This window comes from Sinohyriopsis cumingii, chromosome 1 (genome assembly GCF_028554795.1).
Source record: "Sinohyriopsis cumingii isolate HCF-2022 chromosome 1, ASM2855479v2, whole genome shotgun sequence".
Taxonomy (NCBI): domain Eukaryota; kingdom Metazoa; phylum Mollusca; class Bivalvia; order Unionida; family Unionidae; genus Sinohyriopsis; species Sinohyriopsis cumingii.
The window spans coordinates 135,108,133-135,125,639 of NC_142961.1; the positions used below are offsets into that span (position 1 = coordinate 135,108,133).

Here is a 17,507-nt window from a genome sequence, read left to right on the forward strand (position 1 = left end):
AGCTATTCAAACAATTCTTATTTCTAACAGAGCAAGGTAATGGTTTTTGTATTTTAAAAAATCCCAACTGATTTTATTATGGAGAATTAGGAATCATTCGTGTCAAATTGTTCTATATCACTAAATAATGATTCTGCCATGACTGTCCCTAAAAAAATATTAAGGGACACATGAACTTCTAAGAGTCACTTTGTCTTTATCTGATAAGTCTTCTTTTTAGTGAAAGTGTTCCTATTTAGGGAGAAGATGCGGCTTTGTTAATGTTCTTCTGCATTGTGTAAATTTGTCAACAGACTTGGTCTCAGGACCCATGAAAGAACAGTGATGTCTTTACCCATCGAAGGTATTCATTTATTACTAGGCACTGACCTAGCTGGAGATAAGGTTATGGTTAATCCACTTGTAACTGACAAACCATGTTTGAATCAAAAAGCTGATCCTATTGAAAATGAAATCCCTGATTTCTACCCTGCTTGTGCAGTTACTAGAGTTATGGTAAAAGGAGTTCTTGAGAATGATGTTATCAGGAAAGTATTCCTTTACCTGATACATTTATTGGTCAGTCTTTTGATGAGGTCACTTTTGTTCCTGGTATTGATCCCCTTTTAACTACTCATTCTCTTTATTGTAATCAAGGTGACAAAACACAATCACTTATTGTCGAACAGGGACCTGTTCCCAAAGATCTTTTGATTGTTCTGAATGCTGTTAGCAAACCTTTGGTAATGATTGGTGTCCAACTGTTTCTCCTCCAAGAAAAGAGCCAGAGAAAGTCGGACAGTTGAGGAATAGAGGCACGTAGATGGGCGATGTAGACGGTTACTCTCAAGGTTCTCTCCACAAATAAAGGTTTGAATTATCTGACTTGCAAGGCTGTACTGGTAAAGGCCATGCATGTAGAAGAAGAGGATGGTCGATTCTGGTTGGCCGGAATCTTCCTGGGTGTATTATCATTGGGAAAATGAGATCAGTGACACAGGGCTTGTGCCATCAAAGAGAGGCCATCAGAGTCATCTTGCCATTCTGACCCCGTAATTGTAGCACCATAGAAGCCATTGATGCAGCCAGAAGCTGTCTGAATTGTATGTTGATATGGAGATTGTTGCACCCACATAGAAAAATGCCAAATCAGAACACTGGACAAGTAGTCTAGAACCTCACTGTTGGAGGATATAGGTCACCACTACCGTGTTGTCAAACCATAAGAGGACCATTCTGCCCCCAGGATCAATCTTTACAGAAATGAAAGGTACTGATGACAGCCTTCCTTTCTGGGATATTCCCCAAGGTGTCGCTAATGGTAGAGAAGGTCAGCAACAGGTTGGTACTCCCATCATGTGCACAGGCATCAGTACTTGACATTTCCACCTGGGCTTCTTCAGCAGGATTCCAATAGTTAGACAGCCTGAATTGCCCAACTGACAGGAATGATCGAATTTTGGGTGTGATCTTGACTGCTTGATAAGGAGGACGTAAAACGGGGCACAAATGTGCTGGCGAAGGCCTGCATAACAAGACGGCCGAGTGGGGTCAAGTCCTCTGCCATATAATAGCCAAGGAGTTGCAAGAACTCTCCCGATGAAATCCAAGTCTTGATGGCAACGGACTCGGCCATTTCAGTGATTCTGGGAGCATGAACAGAAGGGGATGCACCAGATTCCACTTGGTTAAGAAATCCATGCCCAAATGGAGAAAATTCCAGGATGTATGGAGGTCTGAACTTCCCAGTTTGTGAAAAGGCCTGGATGATCTAGCAGAGAAGGGAGATTGTTCCACCTTGGAGTAGTATTGAACTTACCATGTGTTTCTTTAAGATGATGCCCAGGTATACTGTTGTTGATGCAGATGATGACGCCTGGAACATTGAGACAGCAGGGTCCCTAGTGTCAGTGAAAGCCCAAGGGTTCTTGAGGGCCGAAGGGAAGAAAGGCGAGTTGATAATGGTGTGGCAGTAAATGTGGAAACTAGCAAAAGATGGGGTGGATACGGACATGGAAGTATACATGTCAGATCGAGACTAACGTCATATTCACCAAGTCCGACGGGGAGGCGGAATGACATCGCCTTCCCAGTGTTGAATATGGTCAGGAGACTCCAGTCGATGATGGGCCTACACCTGCTGTTTGCATGCCTAAAGCAAGTCTTGAGCAACTCATTGGGCAATGTGTCATTAGAACAAGCACCCACGCCTTTTGTGTGTGACCGTATCCTGTTATAAAAAAAACACATATCTCCTGATCTGACGGTGTACTGTGTTAAGGGGCAAGGGGATTCTTGACCTTGATCAGCAGACCCCATTCTGAGGGAACAGGGAGGTCCAGTGTGCTCAAATCGGTTTCATACAGCCAATGTACTATTGCATGATAGGGATCAATGTGGGTGCACATGCAACTATCAATGTTTCATCACCCTACTGTACGTCGAAATATCACCTGGCTAGGCTTCAAGCTCAGCATAAGTGAAGCAAGTGACCTTGACAACTGCACTCAGTCGTATCTAGCCAAGACACAAGCTCTCCCTTGAGTATAAGCCATGAGTACTCTAATATCCAGAATCACCGGTAAAGACAGTACTGCCAGCATCACTGTACTGCTGGCCTTTCCAGCACTGCCTGCATCTATCCTTTCCTGTACTGTCAGCATCGCTGCACTACCAGCCTTTCCAGCACCATCGCTACATATATGTCGGTCCAGTATGCACCTGTACCAGCCACTCCAAAACTGTGGCTGAACAGGCAGATTTCTCATCAAAATCGCCAGTGAAATAATGAGGTTGCCAACTGTCCAGCTAGAAGGATGGATCTATCACTAAGATCCCCATAAACATTGTGTAGTTGGCCCATTCCAACCAAGAAGTCTCCACGCTAGGATGGCTGGACTGCTGTTAATGTCGGGGAGACTGCTGGTTTTGGCTGAATGGCTGGTGTCAGTACGGCAGTATTTTTATTTGGGTCCAGCTGAACAATCGTAAATCCCATGCACCCCGAATTACCAGCCAGGCCATGCTGACATGTGAAGTCTTACCCCATCTGGGTTGCCTAAAAATGGGGAATATTCCTCTAATGGTTTGCTCAGATAGAAGTGAGTGTGGCTTCGACTGCTATACCGACTGACACATCTAATCTAGCAACGGATGGTCCCATGTTGTATCCCTTCCATCCCCTGATGTAACAGTATGTGCTGGTTCCATGCGACAAACTTTAGTCCGGGGAGGGGGGGGGGGGGGCCTGAGGCTGATTATGGGTGGAGACTAAGAATGTTAGAGGTATCCTGCTGTGACTGCGACCGTCTCTCTTTCCCCTTTACCGCATTTTGAAGTACAGCAAAGCATTTGTTTTCTGCCCAAACATTGCATATTTAGCTCCTTTACTTCAATACCGAACAGGGCGATCTCTGTGCACGTGCATAACATGGTGTAGTAAACATTCCTACTGAAACAACACAAGATGAGAGAAAACAAAGCATAGATTAGCAAATTAGTATGTGACTAGCTAGCTAATAGTATAAATCATCTAACTCAGCAGCCTATACTACACATTTTGGACGCTGTATATCAGAAACAATGTATACATAACACACAAAAAGTCAGAGTCATGGAGGACTTGCAAGCTTTGAAATTGCGTACAGATTGATTAAATAAATACTTTGCAGAAACGACACAAAAGACAAACTAAAGCAAAATCTAGTACAGGGTTGAAATTACTAGGTCACTAAACACTGACGTAATGAACAGACACGTAAACGTGTCGTATCATAAATGTACGTCATATATTAAGCTTAAGCACAATGCATAGTTAATGAGAAGGGACAATGTGTACATACTATAAACTGAACAAGAGTCATTGTAGGCTACCATGCTCTGATATAAGAAACACACCGATGTAGAAACTAGCACTACATTGAAATTACTAGGTCGCTGAAACAAAACACTTTTGAAACCACATGTTATAGATGCTGCATAACAGAAACCATGAATACATAACATAAGCAAAACAGGAGTCATGGTAAACTTCCATGCTCTGAAGTGGCCTGTAGAATGTTTAACTGATATATGCTAAAATGACACAAGACACAAACAAAAGCAGAAACTAGTAATGTGTGAAATTACTAGGTAAATAAAAACACAGGCGTAAGTAACAGATAGGTAAAGTGTCATATCAGAAACCTATGACAATGTTTAAAATGTATGTTACATGCTTCATTAATAATAATTCTATCAAAACTGCATGACATACGAATAAATTAAGCACAATTATCAAGCAGCACTTCAGATTTTGCTATTAAGAGCCCCATAGTGGACCAAGTAAGCGAATAAAGTCAAATGTACACTAACCCACAATGACCTTGTGTAAGGTTAACGACTGCACAGTGGGACGGTGGTCCTACAAGATAAAGTCCTGACAAGTGATAAATCTCTCAAAATATTGGCAGAAATTGCAGTAGATGGGTAGATCCTCATTATAAATGTAAAATGAATGTTGGATGGGTCCATATGAACATAAAAATGGGCTGGATTGTCAGAGGGTATTGTACTGTCTGTGTTTCAGAACACATCAAAGCTAAAAGCTGGCGACAACTGGTGCTATCAAGGAGAGGTAATGGGCAAGAGTTACTACCCTTTCGTCTTTTAGTATGGCTGGATTTGGAGGTAGCAGGCTAATATTCCTAATATAATCTGATTGGGGAACGTACTCGAAGGAGACAGAAAATGTATAAAATAGCCTGAAGGTATTTAACCATTACAGCCAGTACTGTTGTTCTTACTGATAGGAGTACTTTAATTTGTTAATTGTGCTCATGTAACTGCCTGATAGATTAATTACCTATAAACATCACATAGCTAAAAAACAGTCAAAATCATCAAGAATTAGTTAGGTTCATTTAAAAGTATAATTTTGATCCTCTAATGTGTACCCGAAGGGCCATAAGATGAAAACTGTCAAAAAATCTATATAACTTGTGTTTTATATCTGCAACACTGGAAAAAAATCTAAACTAATGATATTATAAACAAACCCACTTCTGATAGAAAATGATTCCAGTCACACTTTTTACCATGTAATAATTCCAACTTTTATAAATTGACTGCGTTTTCTGCGTTTTCTGTGGACTACTTTTGGTTCCCTGTTACCAGATCATTTAATGTGAAGTTTTATCTATATCAACGCCTTGCACCCTAATAATAATAACAACAAGCTCCCACCCACCCACTAATGTGATTTCTGATCAAAAATGACAAGCTAATCTTCAGAAATTATTGCATTTCACCGCGACAACCTGTTACAGAAGTGGTTATTAAAGGTCAGGGTCATATGTCAACCAAGGGGTGTCACTAAAAATAGATATGATTTTGCACTTGAAAAATTGAAATGCATAGAAAGTAACAACGACGTTGCTATAACAACACATGCCACATGCAAGTGTAATTTTCAACAAAAAAAGAAGAAATATTCCTAGTTTAACCGCAACAACCATCTTCTATGTATTAAAATAATGATCGTAACAGTATATCAATGGCATGACCCACTATGACATCTACCCCGTATCACTGTATAAAGAATCGATCGATGAATCTTGGCTAGCAAAGATAGGGCTATGTATTCTCTCACAGTTAAGAGGCTAATGAAAGAAAACTTTGATGTACATAAAAATGAATGTTTCGTTGGTTAAATCTGCTGATCTGATGTTAGAAAGGAAGTAAATTGGAATTATAAGGATTAAATGATCATGGTTGGGTATTTATCGATGTGTAAATTTTACCTAATCACTCACAAAGTAAATGTAAACTTTGTGAGTGATTAGGTAAAATTCATTATTTTGTGTACTCTTTAGACAAGAAGGAAATAAAGGTACACAGGTGCTATATCATGCAGTGACAGTATGAGTTTTAAAAAAATCTGGTAAAAAATCAATTAACAATTGAATTTTAATGTTCAGAGATCAAAACGGTGGACGGTACTGAAGAGGCAAGTGATGCCAGTTATGGGCTTGCTGAATTAGTTGAAAATGTATACAATTTTGTGTGAAAAAATTCCATTTTAGGCAGTGAGGATCGTTATCTTTACATCATCATAATGAACCGATTTGACAAGAAAAACTGGTTATTTGAACATCTGTTTCAAACACAAGTTTTAACGTGTGGAAACCAGTATGGTAAATAGCACTAAAGTGGCAAGCCATTGCAGTGATATCTATGCTAATTCTGATGACAATTAATGCAAATTCTGTGGGGAAAATTAACATTTTGAACAGAGAAATTGTGATGTGACTTCAATGAAATGAACAGAGATGATGATAAATGGTTATTTGAAAATTTGATTTCAAAACTGAATTTTAAAGTGAGATCAAAATGGCAAACAGTACTGCAGCAGCAAGTGATGGCAGTGGTGGATGCCGATTCTGATGAAAATATTGACAATTTTGTGGTGGAAATGGATATTTTAGGCAGTAAGGATTGTGATCTTGACTGTATCAAAATTAACTGAGCAGATGACAAGGCTATTAATTTGTTTTAATTAATATGTTTTACTCAAATATTGACAGTGATGAAGATACTGAAGTTTTCTAGCTAACTGTATATTTTGAGAACTTCATTGCTCACAAAGTGTGCCTATATACCGATGTTGCATGTGTGGCATGATATGAAATTTTACTACATTCCTGGAAATGGACCAAACTAAACCCATCAAGATCCTAATATTTTTACATCAGAATTTATTTTACAAAAAAATGAAACAAAATAAACAGCTTTGTTAACTTTCCAGTAAGGATTGTTTCTGCTTACTTTCCACATTTTCAAGTCAATTCACTAAACTGTAATAAATTTTAACATTCTTGATGGATTATTTTTTCCACCATATTAATATTCTCCCACTACCACCATTTCATACACTTACATGTAAATTGTAAAATATTGCAGACAAGAAATCTGAGTTATAAAAGAAGTGAAAAGCATGTCATCTGGTTCACTTTACTTTCAACTAAATATTTTATGTCATAAAATTTTTAATGAAAAATATATGACATTAAACTAAATTGTATGCATTGAAATAGTATATAACTTTGACAAATTATATGAAAAACTTGCCCTGTAAAGTCAAATTCAGCTATGTCACTGCATTCTGTTGTATGGATACACTAACGACTTAACTAATTTCCAATTCTATACAACTGCCCATCTGATTGGGCTTTAGTATGAAAAAGGGTTAACGTAATAAAATAAACATTCTACAGATTAAAGTGTATATATTACCTCAAGATGCACTGAAGCAATGAGCTTCATAACATTGGGACTGGTTTCCTCAAATGAGTGATGGAAAAGAATCATATAATTACATTTTCCTGTTTAAACATTCAATACCTTGTCTAAAAAATTTGTCTTTCTTCAAGACATCAGGCTTCTGAATAGTTTCTTTGACTTCAGCAATATCTGAAATAGAACGATTCAGTCCTTAAAATCTGTGACATTTTTCATACTGATCTCGTTAAAGAAAACAACAATTGAAAAAGTCTACATAAATGAATGTAAAATCTTATTGTCTGCCTGACTGTAATGTGACTGCAATGTGATCTATACCTAATTAGTCACATGTCAAGGGCACACAATGTCCAAAATCAGTTGGATGTTGAAACTCTGGTAATTAAAATAAAGGACTGATACAGATGACGACCACCTGCTCTTAACCTTTCCACAGAGAAAATAACATTGTAAATAATCCAAGTACACCACTCCCTCGATAACTCGCGCACATCGGGGTCCAGAAACATCAATCGCACTTTAAGTGAGGCGCGAGTTATCGAGGGACCTATAAAATAAGCCCAAAAGCAATAAAGTGATCGACGACATAAAGGAAAAATAAAGGAGGGGGTAGGCATATTATAGTGTTGAATACTCACTTTATAATCGTGCTTAGATTAGCTGTGAATAAATATCTCTTCATAACGGTGTACTTTGTTTATTATTTCCTCATAGAGCAAAATTAATTTCAGGATAAATTACAGTATATTGAGGCGATCATCGAAAACATTATTCCACGTGGATTACATTCGCTTAACATGTGTACCACTTCACACACTGTGTACTACATCACTAATTTTTATGTTGAATTGGATACATTCTAGTTTTATTGTTTGATCCAAATTAAACGTTTTTTATATAAAAAAGATCGACTCTTTTCGAGAAACAGTGTCGATCGAACGATAGATTTGATTGCGATAGAAGTAAAATGGAAAACAAAAAACAAGGGTTAATCAGTACTAACATGAATTTAATGGGTCTAGAAATTTAAAACAACGTAAATTAGAACAAGTTAATACTTGTCGTTTGTGCCATGCTTGACAAATATCAATTCACTTTTTGAAAACATCAGTTAATTTTTTTTGTGTGTTACTCCTTTGTTTCTCTGCCGCTGAGCGAAATCCCTCAGATTTCTCAACTGCATGAGCTTTACGTAGTCAACATTTTGGGTCTCCAGCAACTTTATGGCAATATCAAAAGATCTGATTGCTTTCTGTGCAGAGGGGGGAAGTGGTGCAACATCTGCATCTGCATCACTTTCAACACTTGTGGTACTCCAGTTAGAATCATCTTCTGCTGCAAATTTGTTCGTTATATAATTAATTATTGTTTCATCTGACATGTATTCGGCTGTGGGGCAATCATTGTCAGCACAAATCCACTCCTCCATATCATCAAGAGAAATGCCCATCTCAGGACCATGAGTCTGTACGAATTTCTTCCAAACAGCCTCGGCATTAATGACATCAGTTTCACTGAAACCTTCAAAGTCACTATCATCGTCGCTGTCTCTGTTACTGTTTTGCTGTACGTCAAAGGCAGCTCCAAAACCCTTAATCCAGCACCCCAGGTCTCTTGTAATCGATTTTTTAATGCAACAAACACTTCCCCAAGTTGTTCAAAACAAAGCCGTCATGTAATTAGGTTCTCACAGAAGTATTCACGGGTTTCGATGTGACAGTCAACTGACTCTTTTCATGTTTTCAATGAACAGAATATGTTGCAATTAAAATGTTTACAATGAAACGGATTTAAAGGATTAGAACATGACTGTCACACAGGAAGACGTTTAATTAGTGTTTATTTCATTCTCTGTTGCCACCTGTTAGCATTTACCATAAGTTTTCATTGATCGCTATTTCACCAGACTGTTTATTTTCAGTATACTGACAACTATTTATCCTAAAAAGTTACATGATATATGATATCTTTAAACAGAGGTCTCGCTAGGATTTTAAAACTGGGTCTTTCTGCCTCTGAATTCAGTCACTAAATATGAGTACATTTTCTCACCCGGCCGCCAGTCAAAGCCTTTGAACTAGCCGCCTAGCTATTGCATCATGTTCTTTTTTTATGTACTCTTATAAAATGGCAACATGTATGTACGTCAAGGAGTCTTTCAGTCACTGAAATCCTGTCATTGTAAATATCAGCACAGCTAACTGATCAACACATTTTCCCACAAAGCAGGTGGCTGAAACAGAACTGGCAAATCTTTGAATTTTCCCACGCACCTATTACATGCGTACGGAGGAATCCTGCCTCAGTGATTTTCTGCGTCACAGATCAAAAATTGGCATCCAAATAGGCGTAATTAAGCGCTTTCGAGTTCTCTGAAATTAATTCCTATTTAGAACTTGCAAATTTCAAAATATGGATTCTATTTTTATGGGCATTAATCACCATTTTCGATGATAAAACGAGCAATATATCAAGGTTTAATTTACCAATTCTTATCGTAATTTTTCACGTTCAGCATATTTTAAAGATATTTTAAATAAATTTTCTCTGGAAAACTCGGGAGCCAAGACAGACACTGCGTTATAAGCAGGATCGCGAGTTATCCGGACGCAAGTTATCGAGGGAGCGGTGTAATCCATTGGAAAATGCTCTTGTACCATTGTAGTTGATTTATACGATTATGCACCAAAAGAAAAAAGGGCACCATTAATCAAAAGAATAAAAAAAAATTATTTTTAGGAAAAACTGGAATGAGTCTACTGTTATGTTTAGATGATCGTCTTGTATTATTCAAACGTGATCTCTTCCCCAAAATGATAATAAACATTTGACATTTTTTCGTACTTTTAAGAAATAATTATTTTTTCATGTACGATAAAAATACATGTATATGAAATTACGAGAGCCACAACACAACCGTGTTACATCAAAATTTGTGTTATAATGGAGCGTGCTATAGCGCAGTCACACTGTAAGTGTTTTCCACAAGGAGAACCAATATATGTTTTTCTTTTTGCCTGATGTGTCCTTTTTCTAATGTGGCTATGTCTCACAATTTTCAGATAATAATGTTTCAAGTTCAATATTATCCTTTAATGACTTCCTCAGATTATTTTAATATGAGTCATTTCCTTAGCTACTTTCTGCAAATCTACACAACATTATAGGAACAACTCAGGTGTAACTCAGTCAGTAAATCTACTTACAAGTTGAATAACAAAACCTTTAAAATGTCCTTACAGTTGAGTAAATGATTATACACCAAACAAACATGAGCACCCCTTGACATTGTTAAAGAAGACATGACATACACACTGCTTACATAACAGTTGTGTATTTCACAAATCCAGCTGACATAGTATTGTATAATTGTGAATTTAACTATAATACTATATATTACTTAAAATTCTTTAAAAACTAAAGGCATAATAAATATTTAGTCTCTTGATCATAACTTAAGTCATCTATGATCTCAATGATAATAAACTCCAAGGATAAAAAATATAGCTTCAGGAAAGGTAGAAAGCTCAGCCAATCACGTCATACTATAAGCTCACATGGTCTCATGGCATGGCCTAGAAAAAATGTTTGAAATATGGAACACGTTTATCATTTATAACTGCTGATGACTGAGTGCTATTTTTTTCTTCAGCTAGCATGACAACCAAAAGAAAACTGTTTTCCAAGCATGGTAGACATATCTTAAAACAGATTTATGGTCAAAACAAAATTTAAAAATAGCATGATTCAAATTGCTACTTCTAAGAACAAAGAAATCCATTCCGATACAATATGTTATAGAGTCGACTCCACTTAACTGTACATCGGTTAACTGCACACTCCGGATAACTGCATGTAGTCACGCCGGTCACGTTTTTTCCCAATGCTTTTCAATGCAAACAAACTTCGGATAACTGCACTTCGCTTAAATGCACACTCTGGATAATAGCACGATAAATTTTCTGCCATGGCACATTATTCATTACAATTTTACTCCGGTTAACTGCACATAGTATAGTCAGGATCAGTTATTGCCAGTCCACTGCTGTAGCGCTTCAAATAAGCCAACAATTAAGCCGGTAAATGCGACTTTGTAAATGATTGACATGTAAAGGATGCCATAGGTGGTATATACATGTATATTCCCGTCCACCAGGGAGCAATCGTGTGGGAACATTCATATTACAGGATGGGAAACGTTACTCCGATTTGAACCAGGGGGTAATCATCGGAAGTTCAACCTTGAATTTATGAGCGTTTATTTTACAGTCTAAAATGACTAGTCACAAGTGTAAATCCCTGACGTTAGCTCAAAGGTTTGAGGCCATAAAATGCGTTGAGAACAACAGAAGTCGGGCCTCTGTTGCACTTGCGTTCGGTGTTAGTCACAGTGTGATTTCGCGAATCCTCAAGAACAAGGAGAAGATCACTGAAGACTGGCAAAATAACAGTAATCCTTCTCAGAAGCGCAAACGAGGTGGCAAGTCCAAAGAAGTTGAAGAAGCGCTGTTACAATGATTCGCTCAAGCTCGCAGTCGACTGATTCCGATAAATGGACCACTGTTGCTTGAAAGAGCTAATCAATTGGCAAATGGTTCGGGTTTGCATGATTTCAAACTAACAAATGGATGGCTGGAAAGATGGAAATAGCGCAACGGAATTCAATTTAAACGACAACACGACGAAAAACAGGATGCAGACGACTTTGGAGCTGAACGATGGGTAATTGACGTTTTACCCGAAATCCTTAAAGACTACCAACCAAAAGACATCTTCAGCAGCAGAGGGGGCGAATCGGACATTTGGCTAAAACGTCATTTGGGTTAATTGATACTTTCTGCACTCAGCGGATCCGGCGTCGTCAGCGCCTGGTAAAAAAAAAACGACGACGTCCACGGGGGGTAAATCGACAATTGTCCGGAACGTCATTTAGTTTAATATACTTTCTGCATTTTCGATCCAGCGTCGTCAGCATCGGGTAAAAAAGCGCGACGACCGCGTTGATGTCATCGCCCCCTCTGCTGCTAAGGAGTTACAATAAAAATTATTTACAATTTAACCGAATATTTGGTCAAGTCCGATACGATATCGTGTCCGAGGATCATGTAAATTTATCGTTACAAATCCATGTGGGGTCGACTGAGCAGGACTAAAAAAGTTTCGAAAAACATTAAAGTCCATGTCACCGCCGCACCATGTCTGCCAAATATTTCGTAGCGTGTGTGTATCAACGCCGTTGAACACAGCAAGAATATTACAGTTATCTCTGATTACTTTTGGAATCTGAGTGTATCATTGAGTGACATATATCACGTCAGTGTTTTTATGTCTGCCTCTGGAAAATATCCTAGCTGGTTTTTTTTGATTGTCTAACATAACATCATCGTACATGACTAAATTGTTAATGTCATCATCAATATCATCAATACCTGGTGCATCATTGAGATCTGTAATAAACTCAATAACATTTTTTTCAGTGATCGCTGATGCATTCTCGTTAAAATCTTTTAAAACCTCGTAGCATCATTGATCATCTACGCTAGGGGCGATTAAATACAACTTATCCCACTTCATCCATCTCATTATTAAATTAAGTAGTAATTGCGTCTTGCCGGATCCAGATGGTCCGATGATAATCATCCGGATCGAGTTTGGTAACGCTGCAACATGCTTAACTGGTTCTCTTGTTTTAGTCGCCGAAAAATCAATTATATTCATACCTCTATACATAAATTATGGATCTATATTGTGTGAAGTGTAGAGTGCGTACTGGCACAAATGATATGACAACCGTTACAACAAGAAATAACAGATCAGCACTTACTGGTAAGTGTGTACAATGCGGTATAAAGAAATTTAGATTTATTTCTATTAGACCCGGGGATGTTTTTTAAAAAAGCGAGGAGGTGATATTGCAGCCAAGTTATCAAAACTCCCGGGAACACCATGGGGAAAGTATCCAGGAGAAAAGCACCTCCCAGGATATAGCTACTGTGGCCCCGGAACACGATTAGATATCAGACTCGATGATCAAAATCAACCCAAACCCGGTGAGTATCCAATAAACGCTATCGATAAGGCGTGTCATGCTCATGATGTTGCTTATAAAAGTAGCGATCTGCAACAGCGTCATATCGCGGATGTAAAATTAATTCACGCGTTAAATACCATTCCTGACAAATCATTCAAAGAAAAATTGGCTTCATGGTTGGTAAAATCGGCTATGAAAGGTAAATTAATGATGGGCGCTGGTAATTAATAACAACATGGAATCCATCTATTATTCTCCGAGAGGATACTGGAAAGAAAAAGCCGCAATTGATAAACTCGCAAGCGCTGCAAAAGTAACAAGGGCCACTGCGGCTAATTGGTTATCCAAACAGGCTATATGGCAAATCTATCTACCACCGCCTAAACAAATCAACTTTTCGCGCTTTGATGTCAGCGTACCTAATGAAGTTCATCAAGCTGATATACTATTTCTGCCGCATGACAACGGTTACAAATACGCGCTAACCGTAGTTGATGTTGCGAGTCGATACAAACAAGCGGAACCGTTAAAAACAAAGTCAGCAACTGAAGTAGCCGATGCGTTTGAGCGGGTTTAGCGAAGAGGTCCTCTGCGCTGGCCAAATCTATTACAAGTTGATCCTGGTAGTGAATTTCGCGGCGCTGTTTTATCAGCGTTGAAACGTCACAATGTCGCGGTACGACGAGGTCATACTGCGCTACATCGTGATCAGGCAATTGTTGAATGATTCAATCGGACTCTTGCTGAACGGTTATTTGGATATCAATACGCAAAAGAATTCATCCAAGAAAAACGATCTCGTGAATGGGTCAAAAGGTTGCCAGGCGTAATTGCAGCGTTAAATAACGAGATTACCCGAGCAATCAACATGAAGCCCAGCGACGCGATTAAAAAAAAGTATATACCCAAAAGATCAAAAATAGATAGCGTTTCCAAGCCGATTCTCGGCGATGTCACTGTTAGATATCTATATGAACCAGGAGAGCTTGAAGGCGGTAAAAAAAGAGCTACTGATCCTATCTGGAGTGTTACCACACATAACATATCAACGATAACACGATCAACTGATAGACCACCGATCTATAGACTGGATTTAACTGCCCCACAGCGGGGGTTTACACGCAAGCAATTACAAGTGATACCTGACGATACTCAATTACCCCCGCGTGGTCTTAACTAGCGCCGTTGCGTCTATTGCACTCAAGACAGGTCAACCTCACATTGTTTTTGACATGACCGAGATTGTTATCAATCCTGTCCACGGTAAATTGGAGAGCGTCTTTATCCGAATAACGCCAACGCATTATACAATTACAACTCGCGCAGTGATTATTCTGTTGTTGTCGTAGTGCAATTATTAATTCGGCATCAATATCAAAACGCCGCTGTTTTTTTTTTTATCCTGTTGTTTATAACCAGAGAGTTTTCTACCAATGACGCTTGCATCGATGATGTCGTCGTCACTGGCCTCGTCAATAACAATTCTTCGAAGCTGATTTATCCTCCGTACTCTGGACACTGCAAGATGGACTAGATTTGACCATTCGATGAGATTATTAACTATCCAAACAATTGTATCCGTGATGGTCAATCCCTGCGAGGAATGTATTGTCGTTGCATATCCTAGCGTCCACGGGGATTTATCAGCATGCAGCGCATCTTCGACAACGCTGATATCAACGAGCACGATATCATTCAGCACGAGAATTTGTTTTTCTGTCCGTCCTGGAATTTCAACTTCAATGTTCTGCCGCCGTGTATCCGCGGGTCTATAGCATAACGGCACTGGGCGCGTTGGAAACTTTTCCTTATGCAACGTAAACAACTTTTGCTGAAGTGTGTCTCTGACTATCTTTCTACTTGCTGTTATTAAATCGTTTGGTCTCCATGTTTCCCAGAATTCATTTAACGGCGTTTCCGGAATCACCTCGCGGATTATTTCACATTGAATTCTATCCGGCTGTAATCTGATTAATTTCTTAACCTCACACAGTTGTTCATCAAGTGCTCGGTAATCAGTATCGGTTTCTTCATAATAGTCCACAAAACCCTTTAACCAATCATGTGGACCCTCGCCGACAAATGGTGGTGGTTGGCCATGATCTCCGCACATTATCACTGCTGTATTCGCGCGCAGCAACCACTCAAGAAACATTTGTAAAACATCTAAAGAAACAGTACATATCTCATCCCAAATGATAACCTCAGGAATAAATTTTTCACCCATTCGATCAGGAGTCCACGCACCGCCGCTGTATCGAAAAAAGCTGTGATAAGTAACGGTGTCAACATTTCGTTGTTTTATCTCTCGTGCTAGTCTATGGGTTGGTGTAAGCACAATCATACTTGCCCGCGTTCGAAATAATTCAATTGCCCGAGTCATCTTTCCTGACCCGCTACAGCCGTTTAAATAAACCGTCTTGTATCTACAGATTGGGTCGGATATCGGTGGTGCATTAGACCACTCTGACAATTTATCACCGCGTAAGTAATTGTTTTCACTTGTAACATCTGCTGATGGGGAATAATCGCGTCGTATTTCATTTTTAAATCTCCATGTACCCCAACTCTCATTCGGATTAGTAAGCACAGCTACGTTGCTTTTATACTTTACGTCCATGTACATTGAATCAATCGCAACTCTAACTGCGGTGTCGGGAAATCTATTTAACATTGAAAATAAATTTATACAAGCATAACCCAGCATAGACGCCCTCAAATGTGGATATGCTGGGCTGTCTCCATCGCTGTAAGTAACAACTGTACCCAACCTTGTTCCATTGGACAAGAAAGCTGTTTTGCAGTTCACGTATCTATTTTTCGCCACTGCGTCCTTGATTACGAAATCATATTCTGCGTCATCTATAATCAGCCGTGAGCAATATCATTTGTAGTCGCAGTTTTTTCCACCTTGTGTGAACTTACCAATTATTCTTCTACCGAGATCTTTTGCCTCTATGTTTCATTGGTTGAATATCTTTTTGGACCATTCGACGATATATTCCTCTTCGGCATCAATCTGTTTTCTGGATTCGTCAATTATACTATCTAGACGCTCTGATTCTGGTAACCAGACTTCAGTCTGCGCTCGATATGATATAATCGCGTCGCTGACAATCAACGAAATTAGCATTTTACAATCAATCATATACCGTAGCAGCGCTATTGACAACCACGTTTTTTCAGTCATGTGTCTACCAATCCAAACATAACAACACGGATGGAGTCCTGCCGCGAATTCAAATGATACTATGCGAGCGAATCCAGTTAAATCAAAATCAGGCAGTGGTCCATTAATAGCAACACGAGTCATTTCATGTCTGGGGTGTCCAAATCGTTTGAAATATTCAGCGGCGGATCCATACCCGAGAAAACTCGCTGGATAACAAGCAACCATATCAACGGAAATCATACTATTGCGGTTGTATCTAGTGTTCCATAATCCACCGTGATAGTATTCCAAACAATTGGATTGTACATCCGGTAGAAATTCCTTGCGTGTTGGTCTCCACGCATTTTTCCTTGCTGCAAAATGAGCTGCAACCGATGGAATTGTAAAACAGTTTGTTAATAATTGTTCATCATGCTCTCCAAATTCCATGGCTAGTTTTTTCATCTTGCTGTGAAACGCTTCAGTGCGATATAATTCGCCATTTGGTCGTACAAACTGATCAAAGGTATCCGTATCGTTTTCAGCGCTGCGAAGTAACCACACTGACACAGGGTCGTTTTTACACAAGCAGGCAATAGCATCAAATAATTTCACCTCCGCGAGAAACCCATCCTTGGAGAATTGTTCTCCCAGGAATTCTTCAGGTATATACTTTACTGTTCTATCCCGTGGAAATATTGTGACCGCGGACGTCCACGCGTGTTCGTCATGATCAATAATCTTGATTGGGGCTCCCTTTGATTTATACTTTGATTCGTATAATACTTCCCCGGTTATCGTTGTAACGGTTATTGGAAATCTCAGCGATGTTTCTAATCTCGCTATGTCGCTAATAGTAGCTCCTCGCTCTTTTACGGTTAGTTCCCACTGGTTTATTTTGCTACGCCGTAGATCAGTCAGTTTATTTCCTCTACATGCATTTGTAAAATGCTCTATTATTCGTTCTGCTACACAATTTATCCCCGTTGATTGTTTCATTGGTTTCAGTTTTACAATATCAGGTTTCTTATTTAACGGGTATATCCCATAAACAACTGCTGTTTCAGG

At 38.9% G+C, this 17,507-nt stretch overlaps 1 pseudogene across 1 annotated transcript in view; it reads right to left on the reverse strand.

Annotated features, from left to right (window-relative positions):
* Positions 1-17,507, reverse strand: part of LOC149807902 (proto-oncogene tyrosine-protein kinase Src-like) — a 180,501-nt pseudogene that overhangs the window by 117,122 nt on the left and 45,872 nt on the right. The window contains exon 3 of the transcript XR_016423733.1: positions 7,360-7,428. The product of XR_016423733.1 is annotated as a proto-oncogene tyrosine-protein kinase Src-like (transcript). The remainder of the gene's footprint in view (positions 1-7,359; positions 7,429-17,507) is intronic.